Source organism: Periplaneta americana, chromosome 10 (assembly GCF_040183065.1).
Source record: "Periplaneta americana isolate PAMFEO1 chromosome 10, P.americana_PAMFEO1_priV1, whole genome shotgun sequence".
Lineage (NCBI taxonomy): Eukaryota > Metazoa > Arthropoda > Insecta > Blattodea > Blattidae > Periplaneta > Periplaneta americana.
Window position 1 is genome coordinate 28,034,030 of NC_091126.1, and position 18,619 is coordinate 28,052,648.

The 18,619-nt window shown below is 35.9% G+C and overlaps 1 long non-coding RNA gene across 1 annotated transcript in view; it reads right to left on the bottom strand.

Moving 5' to 3' along the window:
* LOC138707276 (uncharacterized) overlaps nt 1-18,619 on the bottom strand; it is a 568,249-nt gene that overhangs the window by 210,839 nt on the left and 338,791 nt on the right. Inside the window, exon 3 of the long non-coding RNA XR_011334147.1 lies at nt 12,942-13,040. This is a non-coding gene — a long non-coding RNA (uncharacterized lncRNA). The remainder of the gene's footprint in view (nt 1-12,941; nt 13,041-18,619) is intronic.

The following is an 18,619-nucleotide window of genomic DNA, read 5'->3' on the forward strand; positions in this document are numbered from 1 at the left end:
CCCTTAAGGACCAAGGGTTGATGGTTGATGATTGTCTGCGGAAAAGTAGGAATAGTATGTCTCATGTTGTAGATTAACATACTTTATGCAATTTATTCTTGTGTTTTTATTAAACCGCGTACAGTTTCTCTTTTCCCAAACCTCTCAATTATTTGTATTTTTTTTTTCTGTAATTAACATACTAAGTTTTCTTTTCACAAATGCGGAAGACAGTTTGCGTAGAAGTTATACAATACGGCCACTCGAACAGTAAGGATAAATAAAGAATAATACACGGGTTTGTGGAAGTTCTTGGGATAATTTCTTTGAAAGCGGCTAATGACTATTTTACAAGTAGACTAACTATTTGTGGTGCCGACAGCAAAGCTTTCCTATTACATACTGTGATTCTTGTAAGGTCCCGCGCCGTGGCGTCGCGGTCTAGGGCATCCTCCTACGACTCGCGTTACGGAATGCGCGCTGGTTCGAGTCTTCATGGGGGAAGAAATTTTCTCATGAAATTTCGGCCAGTATATGGGACCGGCGCCCACCCAACATCGTGATGCACTTGGGGAGCTACGATAGGTAGCGAAATCCGGTTGCGAATGCCAGCTATAACGGCTGGGGGGATCATCGTGCTAACCACACGATAACTCCATTCTGGTTGGATGATCGTCCACCTCTGCTTCGACATGTGGGCGGGAGGCCAGCAGCCGGCTGGTCGGTCTAGGCCCTTCACGGACTGTAGCGCCGCGGATGATTATGATTCTTGTAAGGGTAAAAACTTGTAACAACCCTCCGTTTAAAAACTACGCAGGAACATAACGTTTATATTTTTTTTTGCAGGAAAAAAAAAAGGAAGAAAAAAGAAAAGGAGCTATAAAAAAAGTCGGCTAATTCGACAATCGGTTAATAGGGTGACTGATAATTGGGGTTCTACTGTACTGATAAATGAGAGAGTTAACAATATCTTAAACATAAACCACCAGAAAGTTCCAAAATATTGGAAGTGACTGTACTGCACGAATTTGTGTGAGGGGAAATGGGAGAAACCGAATAACTCAATCTACGAGTAGTACAGTCGTTCTCGCAATACAATGCACACGAAACATCTTCAATGTTAAGAGGTGCAGACATGCTCTTCAGCTGGCATCGATATCAAAATTTGCATCCCATCGGTCAGGTCTCGCACGAAGTTACCGAGTAATTTTAACCCATCACAATATGCGCCTTACTGAAACCTGATTCACTTGCCCTGTTCAATATGGCTTGAAAATTGCTATGCAATTTCTCCGACTCCTTCCCAGAGAAGAGAAGAGTGAGAAAGAAGGCACGGGGTCAAGTGGCGAGGCTGCGGACCTCCCATGAGGCTACATGGGAATCAATCATCAATTTGTGCTGCTTAGAAAAATGGGCCTAATGGGTAGCGGAACGTCATGTCATTACACTGAACACATTTAATATTTATGGTCTATATTAATCCCTGTCTGTGGGCCAAGCAATACCGTTTCTGTCTCCAAGTCTAGTCCATCCAGAAGAGATTAGTTAATTGTCAACATTGAGTAAAATGCATTAAGGTAGGCAAGTACTTTTTTTCTCGCAATTTAGAGAAATTGGGGTAAGGTTGCCTATATCGCACCACTTTAGCATTTATAATTTTTATTGAACAATACAGTTTTTATTTTCTGCATTCCTTTACAGAGATACATTCCCAGAACATTTACCTTTGATGTAAAAAAGAATCCTTGAATTTGATTTAATATTTTATAATTATAGTGACATTTTCGAAACACTTGTCAGTGGTGCCATTTGGGCAACTAGTTTCCTAAATAGCACCTGCGGTTTCTTAAATCGCACCTCTTTATCTGCAGAGAACAGGATGAAGGAAAGCTTTTAATATTGAACATATTGAACAGTATTTAATATGAATAATGTAATAAATGCAAATTACAAGTTTATTGAAGTTAATGGAAGAGAGTAACACATCTTCAAATGAAATTAAAAAAATAGAGCAAAAATTACCTAACATTTGAACTTCCTAAATGCATTTTATTGTTACACATTTGCCATGTGCTTCACCAGGCAGTTCTGACTAAACTGAGTCACTTTTTCTCCACGATTATCTCGAGGCCACCTAAGACTGCTTCATGATACAACTGTCTGAAATGGTTTGAAAATAGAAACATCTAAAGGCTGGGCCTATGAGTATTATGACGAGGAAGCTGAAACAGAGCACACCGTTTTGCCGAGATAATATAGCTTCTAAATTTTTGGAATGGGTCGTATGGGTGGACATACAGAAGCAGCACTTTTTTCTTTGGCAGGTTTGAGTGACAAATAAAATGTTTTATCTATTCGACAATTAGTTCACCGTTGATGTAACCTGACTCAAAGCAAACAATTAACGATCCTGGAGGAGCACCAGCTCATAATGTAGGAAGCGCTGTTTGACGTTTAAAAATTATCATGGGTGGCACAAAATACCTGGTGCGCTTGTACAACACACACTTGGTGTATTAACGCTCTTTTCACCAACCTGATGCATTCCTCGTTCAGTTGAAATTTTTGGGGGCCTTCTTTTGTACGTCTAGAATTGCTACAGTTGCTCATATCGCACCGGTGCGAATTAGGCACCTACAAAGTGTTGCGAATTGAGAAACTACGTCATAAGTTTTTATTTCCTTCATTCTAGTCTATAATGACCACATGTTCGAAAATCCTACTAATTTAAATGTTATTTAATATTTCTTTAAATCAATAACATCTTAAGATTATGGATTCCTTTGCATACAAATCCGTTATTTAGTTACAAAATGTCGGCTAAATATACATCCACCTGAGCGATTATATTAGATACACTATCACCACGCTGCTGACACAAAGAAGTGGCAGAAAGCAAGTGACATGGCGGAAGTTCATATGGTAGATTGTGACAATACCACTAGATGCTACACTACTATAGTAATTTGTTTTAAACTAGCAGTGGAGCCATTTAGGAAGCGGTGCGATTTATGCTACTCTACCCTACTCAACTCCATATGAATAAATATATCTTGCTCTCTCAATCACGAGTAGTTGCTACAAGCAGAGTACTGCCCATCCGTTTGGTTTTGTCGCATCCCGGTTTTACTAACCCGTTTCTGCTGGCAAAGAGTAATGGCTGGACTATTAGGCCGTGTTAGCTCTTTCCTGAAAATGTTTGCTGCTCGGAATTGGACGTCTAAGTAATTTTACAAACAGCTTAAAATAATTTAAAGAAAAGAACTCCGTTAAGTAGAACCAGATATTACACATTTCGACGACCCTGCGACATAAGCAATAGGTTGATGCAGAACGGAGCTTAGACATGTGACGTTGCTCCCGTAGCTACATTTTGTTAAGAACGCAAAACGACCTGTCAGCCGTCCCGTTGCGCGCTGAAGGAACCGAACCTAAGCCAGCAGAGTACTGTGCGCATTCATAATAAACAGCTGTCTGACGTTAGTGTCGAGGTTGTTTGTCACAGTGTTTACGTGTACAGTAGAGCGTCTCGTTTAGGCACAGTGAAAACGTGAACAAAGTGCAGGTAACGTGTGGGGGAGGTCGAGCCCTGCGATAAACACGAGGGATGCACAAGGTTTTAGTTACAATTAATTATATTAATTAACATTAATTATCATATTCTCCAAAAACACACAAAATAAAGGAACCCAAATTGCATAACATTATCATATACACATTTTAACAAACAAGGAATTGTAATGTTGAAATAATTCAATATAACAAATCAAATTTTGCTACTTACATGATGTTCCTTTCAAGCAGCATTTTTAAGGTCATGAATTTCATTCTCTCTATTGTGTGTTTTTTGGAAAATATAATTTCAATTAATGCTCCGCCATAAATGTTTTAATTAAAACCTTGTGCATCCCTCGTGTTTATCGTACGGCTCGTTCTCTCCCACACGTTACCTGCACTTTCTTTACGTTTTCACTGTGCCTAAACGAGACGCTCTACTGCAGACGTCTCCAAAAGCGTACTCGCGAGTAAGCCCCTGAACGGAACTGAAGCCAGTACGTAAAGAGCGCCTCACCCATCTCCACCTGTACTGTACTCAATGTTTATGCGCAAACGAAGAGCAGTGGCGGACTGCCATAATCATTGTATTGGACGGAATGTTCCACCGTTTCACGTCTTCTAATCTTGGACGTAGTACATTCAAGGATGAATAGGAAGAGAAATTTGTTTTGTATTAGTGGTGAGAAAGTGAAATGCATAATTTGTTCGAATATTCTTAGGGTCTGTTAAAATTCAACATGCGACGACAATACTCGACTCTTCACAAAGAATATCATACAATTACAGGCATGTTGGACATGTGAAAATAATTTATTTTAGGGCTATCTGTATAATTGTTGGTTATACATAATAATCAATATATTACAATACGTTTACACTCAGTTCCGCTTGACAAACATATAGTTTTTTGTTTAATTTTAGGTGAAATACATAGGCCTACAAATATTTTGATAAATATAAAACAAGAAAATACAAACACAAATCACACACGTGTCCTCATTCTTAAACAAAAAAAAAAAAAGCTTTCTGCTAGCTATGTTTTGGCTTGTAATATTGGAAAATCGATTAAGCCCTTTACAGAAGCATCATTTGTAAAATCGTGCATACAGGCCGTTACTAAAATACTGTGTCCAGAACAAAGTCAAAGTTTAAGAAAATTAAATTGTTTCCAATTACAGTTCAGAGAAGGAATTTCAAGATTGTAAATGTAGTTGAATCTGAAGTCGAAACCACAATTAACCAGTTTGAAGCTTACTCACTTGCATTGGACGAAAGCACAGATAGAAATGACAAAGCTCACCTAGCCATTTTCATTCGAGGAGGTAATGAACATTTTACTGTGTCTGAATGTCTTCTAGATGTAATTACAAGATATAACTGGAGAAGATCTTTTCCAGGCACTGAAAGGCACCATAGAACAGAAGAGGTTGAATTTGCAATGATTTGTGTCAATAGCAGCAGAAGGGGCTCCCCAGCTTCATAGTATGTCAAAATAATATACAAACGTATGATATTTCTTATTCTTTTGATGTTATTATTTGTAAACCTCAGCAGACCGTTGCCGCGATCCCCCACCGACCGCTCTCATCTGTTGAGGTACGAGTCTCTTCTCCTTCTCTAGTCCTACAGCACACTGTGTTCGGCGGGCAGCATCGAGAGCACGAATGACGATACACTTTTTGGAGACCTCTGCTCTACTGTATTTGGTAACGTGTTCAAGTGCTATGTCGAAACACCAGTCGTATTATTTGCATTCAGCATTGACATCCTGTGATGTTGAACGGTCCTTCTCAAAATATAAAAACTGTTTGAGTGATCGCCACAGGACTTTTCAGTTCGCAAATCTTCGGATGTATTTTGTTGTTCATTGTAATGCCGGCAACGAAACCGAAGAAGGAACCTTGCATGTAGAAGTTATGTATTCACGTACTTTATTTTCAATCATAACCAGACTGTACTACATTTGTTTATGTCCGCAGTGTGTACCCAGTTCCGAGTGTGTAAAAGCTATAGTCAATGCTTGCGTACTACGCGACCAAGGCGGGAACCGTTTTGTTTGGTGGCGCTGCGATTCGCTTTACAACACAGGCCGTGTTGTAAAGTCCGCTCAAATGCAAAATGAAGCACATGCTGAACTGCGCTCTTGTTTCACTATTATTAACACACTTTATGTGTTTTATGTTCGTATATATATATATATATATATATATATATAGTTAATTTTATTGTTTAGTTTTATTTTATAATATGCTTACACACATAGGAATCTATTCAGAAAACACACCACAACATCGGTGTTCGTAATGGAGGAAACATGAATTGAAAGTAATGTAAACTAAAATAGGTACTGTATCTTATACAATATTGCATTTGATATACAAATCTTACCTTAGCATTTTAAACTGGCCGGACTCCGGACATCATATATGAGTAAAACACCCGGTATAAACCATCACTACCACTAGCATGAGCTACTATAAGTCGTTGAACTGCACTGCTATTTGTATAAACTCTGACACGTTTACGTCTTGCCAACACTTGTGGAAAGTGTAATAGGTATGGAACCATGATTCGTCAAGTTAAATAAGAGGGCTGCTATATCAGAACGTTCTATTAGATATTTTCGTTTATCTTTACATTTCTTGAATGCAAACCCCACGGATAGTATGAGTTTTCGTAAAGTTTCCTTGCATCCTTTAAAAATTATCTCTCTCTTACAAAATTTATGCAACTTTCTTAATGTTGGAAGCTCTTTGTAGAGACTATAATATTTATGAACTTCTCTTCTTATGATACACGCTAGGGCTGATTACCTGGTTGGTTTTTTCCGAGGTTTTCTCCAACCGTAAGGTGAATGTCAGGTAATCTATGGCGAATCCTCGGCCTCATTTCGCCAAATACCATCTCGCTATCAACCCATTTGCAGGAGGTCGTCTAACTTTGCTTGGTGTCGATATTTCTACACCCTTGTCCTTACATTCTTTACCTTCCTTTCTAATCCTACTAATTGTTTCCTTATTTAATTTCACAATAGCTGTAGCACGCTCTGTTGTCTTTGATAGAGGTAAGAATAAACCAGTTGCCTTTTCTTCATCACAAAACTTCATGACATTATAAATAATGCTCCGCGGTTGGCTACGAAACACACGTCTCCCTACATGCGGCATTGCTACCAGATTGAAACGCTAGGCATTGGATATGACGACACTCCAGCAGTAAACATACGCAGTGAGCACGGAGTTCCTCATTCTGCCACGACGGGTCCTGCCTTGGTCGCGTAGTACATTGATTGCTGAAGTATCCCGTTTCCACCCTCTACTAGTAACAATAACGCTCTTGGACGACCTGTGAATGCAGAGCTCAGTTCCTCGACAATGCGTACGTTGTGGTAGTCTGGCGGAAACTGAAAATCGACTTTACCAACCGACTCGTGAGGCTCTCATGGAAAGGTACACTGAACTTCAACCGTTTATAAATTATGGCTTATTTAACGACGCTCGCAACTGCAGAGGTTATATCAGCAAATTTTGTCCAGCAGGAGTTCTTTTACATGCCAGTAAATCTACTGACATGAGCCTGTCGCATTCGTACCTGTCGTCTCGCTTCACTTACCTTCCTTCCCACCACAATCTGAACACACGCTCTCGCCATGAAACAATACTAACAATACCATCCCATCGTACCTCGTCATACTCATCCTCTTTCACAATAGCCCTGCCAAGACTCTGGAATTCGTTACCTGCTAGCATCAGGGACAGTCGAAATAAAATTGAGTTCAAACGCAAACTTACTAGGTAGTTGGTCAGTAATTGAGACTCGTTCAGACATGGTTTCTTGTAAATAGTTCTCTTAATCTATCACAAAATATTTCAATATCCGGTAATTTCATCACTATAGATTTATGTTATTGTAAGTTTAATTTGTAATTCAGTAAATACAAAAATATTTTTTGTTCTTAACTTGTATGATAAAATGTCTAGCTTTCATTAATCAGGTAATCTTGTCGTACTTTAATTTTTATTGTAATTGTAATTATAAATTTTATATTAATTGTAATTGAATCGCACTTTTTAGAAAGGAACCAAGTCAAAATTTGTTTTTTTTTTATTTCTTCTGATGAAATGATTAATACTTCCAAGACGCAAAGATAAACAAAGGAAGGAACTTAAACAAACCTTTCCCTTTATCTCTAACATCGAGTTGATGTTTATATTACGGCACTGGTACACTGGTATTTATTCATGAAAGTAAGTTCTTTTGCTCTCCTGAAAAATAGAACATTTTGACTTAGTTCCTTTCTAAAAAGTGCGATTCAATTTTATTCTTCGTATTATAGTTGTAATCCCCTGGTAGACGGGCAGAGAAGGCCTGGCGGCCTTATCCCTAACATATTAAATAAATAAATAAATAAATAAATACTAAATACTTAAACACACTTAAATACCATCGACCAGGGTCGGGATCGAACCCGCAACCTCGAGCACAGAAAACAAGCGCCATACCGACAGCACTACCCAGGCCGAGGACGAGCGAGAAAATACGATACATAACTTTATGGTAATTTGAGGGATTGAAGAAAGGTAATAATAAACTTTAACATTGAAACTTTGAATAAGATGAAATTGTACATTTGAAGTGCAAGGCACACACTCGCTGCACCCTCGTACACAGCTCGCAGATTGCAGAATATGCGCTGTCTTGAGTGTTACACTTTTATACTGGAACAGTAATTAAAAGAAATCTCAAAGCAAAGACGATTTGTTTATCGATGGTTGGGCTTTAATGTGGATCGGTGCGGAGTCCACGATCTTTGTGAAATGTGAAAGCAAACACTAAAAATAAACAATGACGGGTAGCTCTTTCGGAGTTTTCATTCCTTCTCAAAGGAAAACAGACTTTGAAGAGGACGTGATAAATTATAAAAAGAGAGAAGTGCTCCCTCTACATGGTTTGATTAAATATTTGTATATATTTTTGTTATTAAACGAAATCAGCTTAACCGGAATGAAAAAATATCGAGGTATACTCTTTCTGTGGATCATTTTGTACCTAGGCTACTAGCAAATGAAATCTACATGAAAATTAGTAGTAGCAGCTGATAATTCCAAAATAATTACTTTACTTTACTTAGGTATAATTACTGATATAACCATTTAAAATACAAGAACCATATTCATTATATTTGTAATAAATTACGTAAAACATTATATTACTTTGTTGTTCTAAGAAATATTTTGTCAATTAACTGTTTACGAGTACGTACAATTTATTTAGCGTTGTTTCAATCTATATTTATATATGGTATTATAGGTTGGGGTTGAACTTATAAATCCAATCTTCCTCAGTTAATTTTACTACAGAAAAAGTATTAAAAATTTGTTTTAAAAAGCAGAAAGATTACTCAACTGAACTGTTGTTTAAACATTTCAAAGTTTTCAACATTAAACAAATTTATTATTTAATTTTATTAAAATATTTTCACAGAAAACTAAATAACTTTGAAAGGTATATATACATAAATATACAACTAAAAATATTAATAATTCTCTGCGTTTATTTGAACCTAAATGTAAAAACCAATGCAGCTTTTTATCATAGCATGAGTCAAGGTCCTAGATTATTAAAAAAATTATTCTAATATTATTGAAACTACTAATCCTCTCCAAATTAACAAACAAATAAAAACATTTGTATTGAATTTGTAGTTTGGATTTAAAGATATTTACACTCTTTAATCTGTAATTTATTAACTCTCAATTTTATTTTTCTTTGTATTGGAATCCCCTCCTGAGCACGAGTCTTACTCATTCAGGAGTGGGCTAGTTTATGTCATGTCATGTCATGTCATGTCATGTCATGTCATGTCATGTCATATTATATTATATTATATTATATTATATTATATTATATTATATATTGCGAACCTTAAATAGGAAAGATAAGAGGAAAATAGAGAATTCGGAAATGAAATTCCTAAGATCAGTTGAAGGGACTACTCTCCTAGACCACAGAAAGAACACTGATATCAGAACAGAGCTGAACATATTTAACATGAACAACAGAGTAGAACAACAGAAGAGAAATTGGCATGACCACATAATTAGAATGGGTGTAACGCGACTTCCCAAAATAATGCTAAATTATAAGCCCAAAGGACGTAGAGATGTTGGGCGCCCAAGAACAAGATGTACTGACGATATTCCCTGAGGACGGACAGGTCTGAAGGCCTAAACCTGAAAGTTGATGATGATGATGATTATATTATATTATATTATATTATATTATATTATATTATATTATATTATATTATATTATATTATAAACTAGTTCGATTAATTAAAATGTGTCTCAGTGAAACATATAGCAGAGTCCGTATAGGTCAGTTTCTATCTGATGCTTTTCCAATTCACTGCGGGCTAAAGCAGGGAGATGCACTATCACCTTTACTTTTTAACTTCGCTTTAGAATATGCCATTAGGAAAGTTCAGGATAACAGGCAGGGTTTGGAATTGAACGGGTTACATCAGCTTCTTGTCTATGCGGATGACGTGAATATGTTAGGAGAAAATACACAAACGATTAGGGAAAACACGGAAATTTTACTTGAAGCAAGTAGAGCGATCGGTTTGGAAGTAAATCCCGAAAAGACAAAGTATATGATTATGTCTCGTGACCAGAATATTGTACGAAATGGAAATATAAAAATTGGAGATTTATCCTTCGAAGAGGTGGAAAAATTCAAATATCTTGGAGCAACAGTAACAAATATAAATGACACTCGGGAGGAAATTAAACGCAGAATAAATATGGGAAATGCGTGTTATTATTCGGTTGAGAAGCTCTTATCATCCAGTCTGCTGTCCAAAAATCTGAAAGTTAGAATTTATAAAACAGTTAAATTACCGGTTCTTCTGTATGGTTGTGAAACTTGGACTCTCACTCTGAGAGAGGAACATAGGTTAAGGGTGTTTGAGAATAAGGTGCTAAGGAAAATATTTGGGGCTAAGCGGGATGAAGTTACAGGAGAATGGAGAAAGTTACACAACACAGAACTGCACGCATTGTATTCTTCACCTGACATAATTAGGAACATAAAATCGAGACGTTTGAGATGGGCAGGGCATGTAGCACGTATGGGCGAATCCAGAAATGCATATAGAGTGTTAGTTGAGAGACCGGAGGGAAAAAGACCTTTAGGGAGGCCGAGACGTAGATGGGAGGATAATATTAAAATGGATTTGAGGGAGGTGGGGTATGATGATAGAGACTGGGTTAATCTTGCACAGGATAGGGACCGCTGGCGGGCTTATGTGAGGGCGGCAATGAACCTTCGGGTTCCTTAAAAGCCATTTGTAAGTAAGTAAGTATATTATATTATATTAACTTGTATTCATTTGAAATTTACAAGCAATAATATAAATTAAATTACAATAAATTCGGGCGAAACACTATTCTTAAACATATAATATGTGTGTAATTATAAAAACTAAAAATTGGTTACAACTGTTTACTTAAACCAGAACTAAGGGAGCGAATTTCCAAACATAGCATGCATGTAAGAAGTAACATGGACTGTCTGTAGACAGATGCTTTTTGTAGAAATGTGTGTGTCCCTTCTGGACCTACCTAAATTCCACATTATCTTTTACATATCAATTAAAAGCGACGTAGGAACAGTAGATATTTAAAGTGTTGTGATTGACTTGGAGAGACACTTTATATTAGAGCGGTCACTAGAGGAAGTCGCAGAAGTAATAAGCCTACTGCCAGCGTTTGAAGAGCTGTAGCGTAGCTTAGTTATGGAGGTAAACGCTGTCCCCTCATCTACAATTCGTTTGTGAAATTTATAAAGTTAAGGCTTGTCCACAATAAACCGGGAACGGAAACGACAATTAACTATTGTGAACGATCACATTTAAATACTTATTTTAACATTTCCGTTCTGGTTCTCGTTTCCGTTCCCGGTTTATTGTGAACCAGCCTTAAGTCGACGCATTTGGGTGGAGCCGATGACAAGCGAATGGGCGGAGCCTATCAGTGCGGGAATGTGTTGCGGGCTGCATCGGATCACGGCCGCTAAGGGGTAAGATACGCATGGCATTTTAGTCGCTCGTTTTCAAGCAATGCTTTCGCCCAGGACGGTCATTGAACTGGCCCCCCTCCATCCACCACTTGCGCAAAGGACCTATTTCATTTCCTAGGCCTATACTCTACAGAGTCCACAAACGGAGTATAACCCAGTCTAATATTGTCACAGTCCTCGAAATTCTGTTACTTAGCTATCCACTCCAATTTGTCACAGTCTTCGTCCCCTTATCACTTAGATATCGGCGTTTGTGCTAACGTAGCACAGTGTAACAAAATTCCGGCTAGAAGTCGAAATCTAAATGTTTGTTTAAAACGAAAAAGTTATTTTTTCTTAAGGGGAGAGGATGGTATTTTTTTGGTGAAAAATGAGTAAATTAAAAAAAAAATTCTTTAAAATACTCTATGATATGTGTGGAATGCATAGCATAACATTTTGTGGGTATTTGTGCCCTTATCGGATGTTGAGTCGCCATTTTTAAACTTCCTGCGTTATAGATTTTTAAATCACTCTCCCACTTTTATTGTTGTTTCCGGTAAATTAAATTTTCAAAAAAAAAAATTCTTTAAAATACTCTTTGATCTGTGTGGAATGCAGTGCATAACATTTTGTGGGTATTTGTGCTCTTATCGGATGCTGAGACGTCATTTTTAAGCGTCCTGCGCTATGGATTTTTAAATCACGCGTCCGCTTTTATCGGTTTCCAGTAACTTCATTTTTTTTGCTACATTGCCAGACAAAAATGGATATAATTTCTGAACTATTAAAGATACATGCATGAAATTTAGAACACACATTCTTTAGACTATTAGGAAACTTTTCTCTGTAACAGAAGTTTGTTAATTGATTTCATGTTAAAAATACTTCCGTTTGTTTGCAAGAAAGGAAATCAGAAAATTGTTACTGAATTTTAATTGTTTATTTTACAAACGTAGTGACTAATATCAAAATTCTGTTGCAGACAGTTTGTAGAACATGCTTTTGCAAATACATTGCAAAAAACGGTTTGAATCTATCTTTAAAAACGGTTTAGATATATCGGTTTTAGTTCAATTCTGCATTGGGTGTATTTTTTCAAATTTGGGCCCCAAAATATATTTTTTTTCTAAATATCTTTATTTGGTTGAATTGCCCCAGCTATGAGCTCTCTACATACAACAAATTATTATTTTACACCAAATAGGAAAAAAGTAAAAAAAATACCATCCTCTCCCCTTAAAGTTCGACAACCAGTAAGCTATACGCCAGCCATATTATAAACATCACTTTCCACTCAAAACCACACAGCCAAAATGAATCTAGTATTTGGTTTACTTACCTCACACATGGTAGTTCTCCGAGTGCTCTATTGCATCACAACAGTTTGCTTGACTTGTTCTTGAATTGTTCGTGTGTCTACTCAGTTGTGTTTGAATACCTGTTGTAACAATGGAAGAAGCTATTTAGTACACTAGAGATTATTTTTATTCATTTATAGTTAGTAAAAATGAATGTCTATAGCACCGTTATTTTAAGCATTAAATATATATCAATTTCCAACTCTATTTCTTCCATAACTTACTATTTTGTTTACATACTGTATGTGTCGGATCCCATCAGGTAGCAAAACTTACAGCATCGTAAAATAATTAGGTTTTCTTGTAACTATTAAAAAAGAAAAACCTTCCGCATTAGCATGCCTTTTTAATATGAGTTTTTGAAATGGAAGCGTGTGAAGATACGTTTTTAAAGTTATAAAAATATTGGTTCATAGTTTTTAAATTTAACAAACATTTCAAAATCAAATAGAGAGCGAAGTTCTCTTGTTCCTCTTCGATTACTATGTAATACTCGTATAAACGACGACTAATAATTTATGTAACAAAATTAGGGGAGAGTCGGGTAGTATCGGACATCGGGTAATATCGAACAGTGCGTTTCTTTCATCTACCACCATATGGTAGTACCTGAATGGCATGGTTACGTTTCTCTATGCGACATCACAGAAACGTAACCATGTCAATCAGGTACTATCATCGTGTGGTAGATGAAAGAAACTCACTGTCCGATATTACCCGATGTCCGATACTACCCGGCACTCCCCTAAGTATTCTTATCTGCAAAGTAGCCTATTGCAGAGAAGAAATGTAATACATGCAAAACCAGCAATAAGCTTAAAGCAAACTGACGTTCTGACACCTAGTGGCGTCTTTCTCCATATTAAACCTTGATTGTTATTCTGCCTGTTGTATGTGGAAGTGATATAATTCTAAAAATTTAAGGGGGCAATAGAATACATTAATTTAAAGAAACAACCTATTATGCACTTCGTAATTAAGTGCAAGGTTAATTAGAAATTTAGGCTGAAAATTTGAGTACTGTGGCAACAGCGCATCGCCGGCTCATCTACCAATACGAACTCAGGTCTGAATAGCAGCATTGCGTCTCTTAACCACTGCAGTATGGTTGCCATACTTCCTAATAACAGGCAATAACGATACGTGTTAATCTTTTATTTAATTTGCAAGAAAACTATCCATTTTATTTTGATACAGCAAAGAGTTAAATAATTCCTTATCAGTTTCTCTAATGATAAGATTAAAAATCAGAATCATACGGATAGTACCTGAATCTATTAATTGCTATATGATAGTATTATCCACGTGTCGAGGTGCTCGATGAGCACACAAGCAGGAGAAGCGAAACAAAGAAGCAGCAGTTGAAAAATAGCGGCACCTACGTATGCACGAGTATATCATTGTCGACCAGAACTGTGCTATGCGATTTGTTTCTGGGCTAGAGGTCTGGTAGCAAAGTGTATACATAAAGAAATGTAATTGTCACGCCAAGCTGTCTACAAGTTCTCTGAAGGATGTACAATAATACAGGGGCAGTCTGCCAGTGGAGGTTGTCACGGAGGTAAATGTGCAAAATTCTGGCGACTTTATTCGAGCAGGCGGGATGAAGGGGATGATATGCTAACCATTATTTCCTATTTCTTCAAATAAATATTACATCCTACTTCGTCATTTCTGCCTCAGTTAATTCCCAGATACCGAGTCTCAACAAAATCACACAAATATTTTGTGATAAATCACTTTAGAGAGATGCAAAGACGATATATATTGGATATTTTACTTCCATAAGTAGGGATATGTGTCAGAGGAAAACAATTGTTTGTAGGCCTATGCATCTGAAATGTGATTAGTGCAGCGTTTCTCAAACTATGGTCCGCGGACCACCTGTGGTCCTCGAGGTCTGCCCTTGTGGTCCTTCAAAAAAGACAGAAGAAAAAATAAAATTTAAACGAATTGCGTATGACACTATAGCTTAAAATCTCAGAGTTTGGAAATGACACATGCCAATCGAATTTCACTTTTTCTCCCAGTACAACATTTTATTAAATTTATTACCCTACCCGTCTATCGACTTCGCACTCTATTCTCAGCAACAAAAGAGGGATTTAAAGCACTATATACGTGGTGTTTCTCGACATATTTTCCCTGCACATCTGGCGCCGCGCCTGTAATCCAGACAGGGATCATCCGAATTCATAACAGAGGACCAAAGTACCGAACCTTAATTCAATTTAAAAATATAAATATACTGGTATTAAAATATGCTACGAAAATGATAAATTTGCTTTCGTAGGGAACAAGAGTAAGGTGGTCCGCGGAACTGTTCTGACTTTAAAAAGTGGTCCCCACTTCAAAAAAGTTTGAGAGACGCTGGATTAATGGAGTATGTAACTAATCGGCAATGTATGCATTGAAGGGGAAAGGAACTGGCGACCCTACCCCATTATTTCCTGGCCTAGTTGCCTCATAAGAGATGACTTATTGGTGTTACTTACGAGGTTCAAACCTGTCTTCGGACAGTTGACTAAACAACAACATAAATAGGGAACGAATATCTAGTTCCGTACCTGTTTTGTATGCTACGTCCTAGACGTTCGTGTACACAGGATTCCCCTATTAAAATTCTATAGGAACTTAAATGTCTAAATGAACCAAAAAGTTATCTAAATACTAAAAGCTATGTTTCTGCCTAAAAGCGCCTTTCTATTATTTTTCGTATATTTAAAATGGAAATACCGGTATTAAAAATGTAAAAATGCCCAAAAAAAACTACAAAAATACTATTTAAAATAAAAAAGCAGAAAAAACTGGTCTGGAAAGTTCGTCCCAAATTGGTTTAAAAAGGGGAGCGAAGAAGATTTTACCTAATTTCCTGGAATCGAAGTTCGTTTGGAAAAGTCCAATCAACATAAAAGGGGTGGTAGGTTGTTCAGGTTAGGCGACAGCTTACAAATTAGTTTTCGCATCCGTACACCCTCGTTATGCGAAATGAAACTGACTAATCAGCAATCGTCTCTTATACTGATACAATTTGAGCCTTCAGTTCAGTAGCACTCATTGTTATCACCAGTTCTTTGTACACAAATGCCAGTTGAAATGAAATATTTACTGAAATTAAAGTTATTAATTTTTTAATTTATATAAACTCATAAAAGTACTAAATTTAATTTTATAAAGTCCTAAATCTCTCTTTTTAGCACCTAGAAATCCGTTCCTCATCCATAAGTTATCTTGAAATAGACTCTTTGGAGCTATACAATTTTCCACTTCTATATCAATCAATTCATGGACGAAAACGTTTGGACTGAAATTGAACTCAGAGAAATAACAGGCAATCATAATGGGACATCAACGACTTTTAAGTAAATTAAACACAGGTGACTTATCTTCTGTTAAAATGGGTGAAACTATTATCCCTTACAGTGATAGAGTAAAAAATCTAGGAATTTATACGGACAAAAACTTAAGTTGGAATACTCAAATCACACACACATGTAAAATAATTTTTATGAAAATTCACGCACTAAAAAGAATTCGAAATTTCCTTCCGTTGCTTCTCAAGAAGAATTTAGTGCAGTCGCTCTTGATGCCTCATTTTGATTACTGTGACATTCTCTACACTGACCTTAACATGAGACTGACAGACAGCGTGTTCATAATGCATGCGTTCGATTTATTTGCAACGTCCGTAGATCTGACCGTATCAGACCTTCACTAAATATGCTGTCCTGGGTCCGTCTCAAAGAGCGAAGAACTATTCACTCTCTCACCTTACTCTTCAACATTCTTCAAACCTCTAACCCTAGCTACCTAGCTTCTTGTTTTCAACATTTGTCCTCATATCAGGAAATAGATACTCGCTCACAACACCATATCACACTCTCCATTTCTAAACACAGAACATCCTTCTACTCTTCATCTTTCACCGTCTCTGCAGCTCATCTCTGGAACTCTCTACCACAAAATATCAGAGACTGTCAGACATTGTCTAGTTTCAAAAATAAATTAAAATTGCACTTTTTGAATTAGATTCCTTTCAGTTATAAGCCCTTTTCTCTGCCATAGTTTTGTAAAAATATAGGCTATATATTTCTTTTTCCTTCCTTTCCCTTTTTTGTTCTCTTTATCAGCCGATGAATTTATTATCATAGCCTTTTTATCGTCAATTTTATTTAATTTCCGTATTTCTTTTCTTTTTTATTATTATTTTATTACATTCCATTTTGATATATTCTTCCTTAAGTTTTTCCATATTAACCATTTGTACTAAATGAGTTGCTTTCACTACATTCCAATGTATTTTATTTTTTTTCTATTATGGTATTATTTTCATGTTGTTTAGTGTCGATTTTATTATGCTATTATTATTTTTTTGTAATATGTTAGTATTCTGTTCTTTAACTTTTTGTTAAATTTTAACTGCTTGTATACTTTGTGACCTGGTAGAGTGTAAGAGAAGGCCCTATGGCCTTAACTCTGCCAGTTTAAATAAAGAATTATTATTATTATTATTATTACTATTATTATTATTAATATTATTATTATTACTATTATTAGTATTACTATTATTATTATTATTATCATTACTATTATTATTACTATTATTATTATTATTGGGACCTCTATTATTTTTATTATTTATAAATGATATAAGAAAAAGAATAAGTTCTAGCTGCCTTTTATTTGCGGATGATCTCAAAATCTTTCGCAAAATTAATAGTTTGGTTGATTGTCAAATTCTTCAAAAAGACATTAATTCAATTTCACAATGGTCTGTTGAAAATGGAATGAAAATTAATCAATCCAAAACTTCTGTTATTTCCTTTTCACGGAAAACTATCTCCCTAAAATTTAACTATTCTCTCAGTAATGTCGTAATTACTAGGACTGATTGTATTAGAGATCTTGGTGTCCTACTTGATTCAAAATTATATTTCCATGATCATGTGCAATATATTTATACCCATTCGTTAAGAATGCTTGGTCTAATTAGGTCTATAACTTATTCTTTTTCCACTCCTATGTGTTTATTAATTTTATACTATACGTTGGTTAGATCCAAGCTTGAATATGCATCTGTTGTATGGAACTCCATTACTTCCACTGACTCGGCTAAATTGGAGAATATTCAAAGAAAATTTATTTCCCTGTGTTCTTATAGATTTTTACCAAATTCCGATTATAACTATGAGATTAAATGCAATTATTTCAATTGCGGTTGTTTGTTCACCAGACGTCAGGATCTTGATTATTTATTTTTTTGCAAAGTCATTAAGGGTGATATTGATTGTGAATCTTTCATAAGCAATATCAGTCTTCGTATTCCTGCTAATGGTTTAAGATTTCATAAATTGTTTTATAATAAGAATCCTAAATCTCTCTCTCCGGTCTGCAGATGCATTAAATATGCTAATTTGCATGGATTCAACTTGGATCCATTTAATGTGTAGTATATCTTTAAGTTTTTAACTCACTGATCTTATTTTAATAATTATTTGTCCATTTTATTTCTTGCATTTGGTCAATTGATTAATGTAGACTATTCCATTATTTCAATTATCTCATTGTACTAATTTTATAATTATTATTTGATCATTGATTATGTAGACCATTATATTGTTTGTATTTCATCTCATTGCCATTTTCTATCATTCATTCT